Source organism: Hipposideros armiger, unplaced genomic scaffold, assembly GCF_001890085.2.
Source record: "Hipposideros armiger isolate ML-2016 unplaced genomic scaffold, ASM189008v1 scaffold_45, whole genome shotgun sequence".
Classification (NCBI taxonomy): Eukaryota; Metazoa; Chordata; class Mammalia; order Chiroptera; family Hipposideridae; genus Hipposideros; species Hipposideros armiger.
The window spans coordinates 2956434-2964274 of record NW_017731395.1 but is presented as its reverse complement, the minus strand read 5'-3'; the positions used below and the strand labels follow the sequence as shown (position 1 = coordinate 2964274).

The 7841-nt window shown below is 49.8% G+C and overlaps 1 long non-coding RNA gene across 1 annotated transcript; it reads right to left on the bottom strand.

Annotated features, from left to right (window-relative positions):
• Nucleotides 1–4103: 4103 nt before the first annotated feature.
• LOC109381183 (uncharacterized) lies at nucleotides 4104–6638 on the bottom strand. The gene is made up of 3 exons (XR_002123653.1): nucleotides 6432–6638; nucleotides 4759–4927; nucleotides 4104–4429 (listed from the first exon to the last, which is right to left on the bottom strand). It is a non-coding gene; the product is annotated as an uncharacterized LOC109381183 (long non-coding RNA).
• Between the last annotated feature and the right edge of the window lie 1203 nt (nucleotides 6639–7841).

Here is a 7841-nt window from a genome sequence, read left to right as displayed (position 1 = left end):
CCCACCCCCATCTATTGCCCCCTTCTCTTCTAATCCTGCCCACTTGGTTGCTTGGCTGTTTCTGTGAGAGGACAGACTCCTACCTTCAATTGCCAGCCAGCGACCCTGCTGGCCTAACCCCATTTACACCCACCAGCCCTTGGTAATTTTTCACTGAGCCGCTGCCTGCTCTCTCCTCCTCCCTACTCTCTGATTCTCCCTTGAAAACCCCCGGTCACCACTAGGCAAATCACTGCAACTCAGCCCTTTCCCCCACTGTCAGCACTAACTGAATAAAACCTGTTTTCGCTGCTCACACGAATGCCTGGCTTGTTTATCTTTAATAGCTCCATTCAAACAGGCTATTTGGTGACCAGCAGATTTTCCTCGATAAGTTAAGGTTTGAGGTTGTTTGTTTACTTTGCAAAGATTGTTCCTTAAATTGTGACACAGAGGCAGAGCTTAAGGAGGCAGCCAGTGGGCCGCCTCCCAAATGCAGATTGGTCACCCTCTGGAAAAGAGGGCTGTCCTCCAGGAGTGGGAAGGGACTGGACAAGGAAAGGGAAGCCCACGAGCCAAGCCCCCTTTGGCTGTTCCTAAAATAAAGTGACAGTCAAAATGGGCCTGAAGTTCTCCCCAGACAGCCCCTGTTTGGAATCTCAGGCCAGTGAAATATGCCTCTTCAATACACACACACTGGCATCATGCTCCCTGGACAACCCTTGGGTTTCTTTTCCAAGCACGGTGTCGTAATGAGGCATGTGTAAACTTGCACGGGGTCCCCTTTGCCTCCAAGGCCGCTCGAGGGGGATCAGAGCTCCCCCTCCACACAAGCCTGCTGTCAGAATGAACGTCAGCAAATAGAATGCTAATTAACAAAACAAAAGTAGTCTGTTTAGGGCCCTTGGGCCCTTGCACAAAAATAACAAAAAACTATATATATATATAGTGGGTTTTTGTGACACTCCAGAATCACTATAGTGTATGCAAATTTCAGTGTAAGTAAACGGAGTTAAGATAATAATAAAGGTAATGATTGTAGCACCTTGCATTTTGCAGGACTTCGCAATTTATGGAGTAATTTGACATTCAGTGAGGTGGGGGCTGAGGTTTGAAAGAATGCGGGGAGTGGCCTTGGGGTGGCTGGAGGAAGGGAGAGGACTACCAGCTGGGATGTCATCTACAAAGTCCCCAGGGAGAGGACAATGGGGTGAATACACGGTGGTTCAGAATCTGCCTTTGAGCCTCTTAAGGTAGAAAGCCTAACTTTTCAGTGTCCAAGAGCGAAATGGGCTCAGGGACACTAACCTTTGCTAACGTTCACAGGAGACTAATGAGGAGAACATACATGCCGTTTTAGTCATTCCCAATAAGGAATATCTTTGCATGCCCACAAGCCCGTGCACCACTGTGTCCCCTATTTCCTCTTCCTCCCAGTGAGGACAGACAGGGAGAACACCCAACTCACGGGGTTACTTGTGTGTTAGCCTTGCACCTCCTTCCGGCTGCAAAAAGGAGACACATCCAGATAATGTCAGAGTTGGGGGTTTGTGGTCCGGATGCCCAGGGAAGTTGTGCCTCAACTGCCAAACACCAGCCCTAGAATTCAGAGGCCGAGAGCTCAGAAGGCCTCAAGGAAACAAGTACCATGACCAACTATTGTTCATGGGGAGAGCAACCGCCATTCTAGCCCTACTGTGTGCTAGGTGCTGGTCCCGAGTCTTGAACAATGATTGAGGAGCAGTCTCTGATCTCAAGGAGTCAGGAGCCTACAAAGACTCACATTAGTCAACAATTGGTTACAAGGTGAGAAGAGCGGGAGGAGGGGAGGGGGAGGGGGCTCCTGGAACCCACTGGACACTGGGCCCCCACTTTGGACAGAGACGCTGAGGCCAGAATGATGAGGGACATATTTTGCTCAGTGAAGACAGAGTGGGGGGAGGGGGACCGAGAACCTGGCTAAATTCAGTGCAGGCTCCAAAGCAGAGGGCAAAGTCTGAGCGTAGGGAGAGGGCTGGGAAGATAAACAAGCCCAGATGGGAGAAAGAATTACACTGTGTGGAAAGGAATGTGGACTTCATCCAGAGGATGTTTGAAAAAAAAAATGAGTAGCATGATTTACTGATAAGAAGAGAAACTGCATGGCTGGAAACACGGAAGATACGGAAACTTTTCACTCATATACACATTGCTACCTTTTGCATTTTGGACTGTAAAGATGATCACTTCTTCCAAAAATTCAAAACTAAAATTGTTTTAAAAAATACTTTGCAATTACCCTACTTTCAATGAGTCTGGCAGTACTCTGGGCTCTGGGTGAGCAAAACTTTAGAGAGCAAACCTGCCCTACCAGCTTCTAATCGATGAGGGGTTTTCAAAGCTTTATGCCTTTGGGTAGATTTCAAACAAACGAGTAATTATAACATAAACAAAATGACTGTTATATGAGAGATACAGGCTGAGCACTCTGAGCATAGGTTGGGGTAGGCTGCTTACTGTGGCTGAAGGCTCGGGGAGGTGTTATGTCAGCAGGGCTTTGGTGGGGGCAACCTGCAAACTGGGTTTTGAAGAATGAGTAGGAGTTTTTAAAAATGGAAAAATGAGGAAGGGCACCTCAAAGAGACATAGAATTATATGAAAATGCCTGAAGTGTTCTTGGAGAAACATAGATTGGGATGGTGAGTAGGGCAGCATAGGAAATTGCTGCCTAGGGGATGAGGCTATCAGGCAGGATGAGACCCAATTGCGCAGTTAGTTAACATGCTGTGTTAGGGAATATGGATTTCTTTCCTAAAAAGTTCAAACACCTCTTCATGGACATTGTCATTCTGGAAGCTGGTGAATTATCTTTAGATAATTGATTTTTTCCCTACTAGCAGAAAGAAAAACTTAATGAAAATAATTTTTTTTCTATTTTGAGTTGTTCCTCCCATAATTTTTACTGAAACCTCCTAGTTTCTGCTGGTTAAAATCAATATAATCACAGATATAAATGGGAAAACTCAGAAGTGAATGAATTGAGCTAGTCCTTTTTTTCTCCTTGTCAAGTATGTTGATAGTTGTGATTTTTGTATTTTATATAAAACGTTTCTTTTACCAAGATTGTTCCTCGTTTTTGTGTTGGGATTAACTACTATTAATATTTCATTGTTAATGAAATTGAGGCTTCCTGATGGCTTGCAGCTCCAAGCCCTGGCCTACCTCTTGTTTTTTTTGGCTTATACAGTTGGTTTTGGTTTTGGTTTTTTCAATAGGGAAGTTTCTAGCTTGTTTTGGAAAACCAAAATAACTGGTAATGTGAGATTTATATCCTTCATCACAACAATCAGCTGGGCCTGATTGGAGCCTGTCCCCTTTACGGGGACTTTAGGTTCCTATCCAACCTAAATTCCACCGGACTCCTCTAGGCCTTTGGGTAGATGTGGGCTCTCCCAGGCAGTTGCTCCGGATTTCCACCAGGGGGCGCTGCCATCAGCGTTTTGGAGAGCAGGGCGGGGAGGAAGTGCTTGCCGCTGATCCTATGGGGCAGTGAAAGGAAGTCCTCCTTTCCTTCCTGGCGAGTAGTAAGTCCTAACATACAACTTCACTTGACCCAACTCAGTGCAGAGTCGGGACTAAGAGTAGTTTGGGGGCTAAGTTTTTTTAAATAGACTGGAGAGAAACAAAGCCACACTTTATACTACCCCTGATACTTGAATATTTTGAATATTTTGCAGCCTATAAATTCTGTCAGGGACAGAATGTTATTTGGTCCTCACAGCAATCCCGTGTCAGAAGTAGGATAAGGTGTCTATTCCTGTACTAGCCGAGTCACTCAGCGTTGTGTTGCCTAAGAGCGCCCACCCAGCAAGAAAGAGGGAGGTCCACCCCACCATGGTGGCTTCCTCACACCTTCCCTATGTGGAGAGGAAGAAGAGAGACAAAAGCCCTGGACAGAGAGAGGGTGCCAAGAATACGTGGCTATAGGCAGGGAGCAAGGAACGGACCGGCCCGAGGAAAGAAGTTGAGATGGGTCTGTCACAGCAGATTTCCTCATTGCATGGTGGCCTTCCATCACAAACTGGAACTTGTGGGTCTACCGGTGTACGTTGGGCACAGTAAAATCTCAGTTTACAGTTGATCAATAAATGATCCAAGGAATTTATTGGGCCTCTACATGGATATGGGAAGGGATATCAGATATGATATCCCTTTGGTATCAAGAGCCAGTTTGTGGGGCCTTGGGTTGATGACACTGAGGGTCAGGGACCTGATCACCGCTGGCAACCTGGTCCTGGGTGTCCCCCAAGCTCCTCTGATGATCACGTGTCTTGCAGCTTGCATTTTGAGGATGTTATCAGCCAGGATGCAGAATCCTGCTTCCTCTCTCCGTTTTCAATTGCTTTTTCTCTGTGTTTGTTTTCTTTGGCTGCTGCAGGGAGCTCAGCTTTTCATCTCAGCAGCATGTGTCCTGCTCAGAATGAAGGAAGAAGGGCTACAGCAGGATTCACGTGTCCGGGAAGAGAGAGAATCTCCATGTGTGGGGCTGGCCTTTCCAAAACATGGCCCCTCTAAAGTAAATGCCTGTTGATATGTCCCTCCAACCTCCCTCGCTCCTCTCACTCCCTCAAAAAGAAATTCTATCACGTGTCTCCTGACCCATGGTGTCTCACAAAATAACCTCTATTTCTCAGGCTCCCTTTGGTTCTATTCATTGATTAATTTATTTAACCTGCCAAAGTCTTGAACATCTTTTGGAAGCATGACCAGAAAATCATGGCTTAGGTGTGATCTACTTACTCTACGACACCTGGGCTGCAAGCATCGTCCTGTGAATTTCCTAAACCTGAGATGCAAGGCACATATTGTAGATGGCGTGGAACTGCCTGGCAGACGTCCACCATAGGACTCTATGGATGCTGGAACTCCCAATCTTTTTCATTTTCCTCCTTCATTCTGTTCAAATCTCCTGTGATTGAATATTCAGAACACAGTCAATGTTAATAAAACAAAAACGCTTTTGAGACATTTAAATTCTCAAAGGCTTCTGTGCACAGGTACGTATTGTTCCACCACACACGTTACGCCAGGTGCAGTGGCTGCTGGAGGCGTTGTGCCAAAGTCCAAGTAGCTGGCGCCCCCCCCCCCAAGGGAGATCATCTCAGTGTGGCCCCCGAGGTCCCACCCAATCCGATCCACCTTAACTCTGTCTCCCCAGGGGTGGCATTCTCATCCCTCCTCCTTTGCCTGCAACATCACCAGAGGATCATCCCTTAATTGAACAACAAGGGGTATGGGATAGATAGAAAGCGCCCCCTAACCCCCATATTTCCCAGGGAAAGGAGGATCCCACAGAATCCTCCTAATAGTTTTGGCCAATTGTCATTCTGAGAGCCACACAAAGTCTAGTGTACAGATCACCTGGACAACCTGCATATGATATGTGTGTGGGGGGTGGGAGCGGGGAGGAGAAGGCTGACCAGAGCAGGAAAAGCCAGCGCATCAGGTTCTACCTGAGAAGGAAAGCGTGGCCAGGAAGGTGGGGTTTGGAATCGAGTGGACCTGGGCTGTCTCCTGCAAGGCCCGGTGCCCTCGTGAGGCCGCTCTGCCTTCGTTTCCTTGTTTAAATCATGGGGATAATAATATCTGTGTCACTGAGTTGATACGAGGATGAAACACCTAATAGGACCTGAATTTTCCGGACCAGGAGAGTTCCTTTCCTGCACACAGCGGCGCCTCACACGCATGCACAGAAGACACCCCACCCCCCACCCCCCCAGGGCCTGGAATGTGCCTCTCAGCCAACTCCAGTGTCCAGAGAGACCAACTGGGAGAGTGTGTACCGTAAGTCCCGCCTCCCCCTGGGAGGCCAAGGTCAGGGACTGGGCCAGTCACGTAACTGCCCAGGCTCCAAGGTGAAAATGACAAGAACCGCGCAGTAAAGAACTGTGGCAGCAGAAGAAAACCCTAGGACTTGGCCTTGTACGTTATTATATTTCTGGCCCGGCAAAGAGGCATTGTGCAAATTAAATAAACAGCAGCCTTGGCCTTGAGCTCAAAGGACTTTTGGCGTTCTTCTGTTTCTCCCCGCAGCTGGTGCCCTCTCTGCTGCTCAGGCCAGAATCGGAGAGACTTCTGTAAGTCCTCTCTGTCCCTCATCCCTACACTCACCTCGGCAAATACTGTCACTTCGGTTTTCTCAGTAGGCCCCAGGGAGCCCTGCTCCTTCTCACTGTCCCCGGCAACAGGCTGTCTCTTCTGAACAACCTAACGGCCGGGGCGTCCCTCTCACCTCAGCCATGCCCATCCTAGGCCCAGCCTGTCCCCACCGCAGCGAGGAGGGTCATTTCAAAGCAAGGAATCGACCCCACTGTCGCCCTGCCCCATCCTCACTAAGAACCGTTCATCAGAAGTTTCCCCTCACTTCCCCTCACCGCCGAGGTCCCCAGGGCCCTTTGCTGCCTGACTCTCACCTCTCCATGGGACACCCCCGCTCTCCTGTGTGGTGCTCCAGCCACGCTGGGTTCCCTTTTGTGAACAGAGCTGAGCTCCCGCCCCGCCCAGGCGTCCCTTCTTCTGACAGCTTTGCGCAGCCTCCTCCACTCAAGGAACACCTGCCCCAGGACTGTCGTGCCCCCTGACAGGCCTCCCTGCCCACCCACTGGGGGCTCCAGTCCCCTGCTTTGCTTCCTCTACAGCAGTTGTTGATTCATTTGACTTTGCCCCGTGATCTGCCCCTCACTGGGAGGCAAGGGGCAGGCGCCATGACCTTGGCTACTGTGTGGTGTGCCTGGTCTGTGTCGGGCACAGGGCAGGTGCTCAGGTAACACTTGTGGGACAATTGTCTGAGCGCTGAGTGTGTGACAGAAGGAAGGGACTGATAAATGAATGACACCACATGGCCAAGCACTGTTCTCTGATTCTCCAAGATGCAGTGCCATAGCGGGGTGGGGGGGAGGTCCAAGCAGACACCCACATACCTGACCTCAGGTTGGCTGAGAGCCTCAGGAATCCCCAAGGGAACCTTGAGTCCTGGGCCTCCAGTGCCCCCACCCCTCTCTCTGGACTGTCTGCATTTTGTCTGTCTTTGCCTGCACATCGGCAAAGGTCCACTGAGGCCCTACTATGTGCCAGGCACTGTCCAAGACCCACAGTCCCTGCTGTCATGGAGCTTACATTCCAGTGGGGGGAGTGAGACCCCAAACAAGAGAGCAACGGATGGAGAAGTAAACGCACAGGGGGACAGCAGCGAGAGGGTGCTGGGATGGACAGTCACACCCTCGGATGGGGGGAGGCTTGGGTGAGATCCCACCTTCTCTGCCTCAGTCTCCTCATCCATGAAATGGGCTGATGGCACCACGGGGCACTGTTCACACGTAAGTCAGGTCCTGCCCTTGTCTGCTCAAAGCCTGCAGTGGCGCCTCGTCGCACGCTGAGCAAGAGCCGTGTCTTCACCACAACCCACAAGGGCTGCAGGACCTCTGTCCCCAGCTCCATGCCCCCAGCTCCCTAAACTCATCCCTTCCTACTCTATGCCCCAACTCCCTGTGTGCATCCTGCTGTTCTCAGTCAGGCCAAGCCACACTCGGGACAAACTCCACTCACTTCCATGTCGTTCCTAGGGCAGCCCCATGACCAGACCCCTGAACTGCCTGGTCGGGGTCCCACTCTTCCTGCCACCCACACACACTTTCTTTTTTTTTTTTCTTAGAGGGAAGGCCTCTTTTATTTTATTTTATTTTATTTTAAGATTTTTATTGGGGAATTGGGGGATGGGAACAGCGCTGGGGAATTGGGGGAAGGGGAACAGACGAGTTGCTGTCGTTTTGTTCTTCAGTCTAGTTGTGGAGGACGTTGCTTCACTGTCCTAAGTTGGCACCATC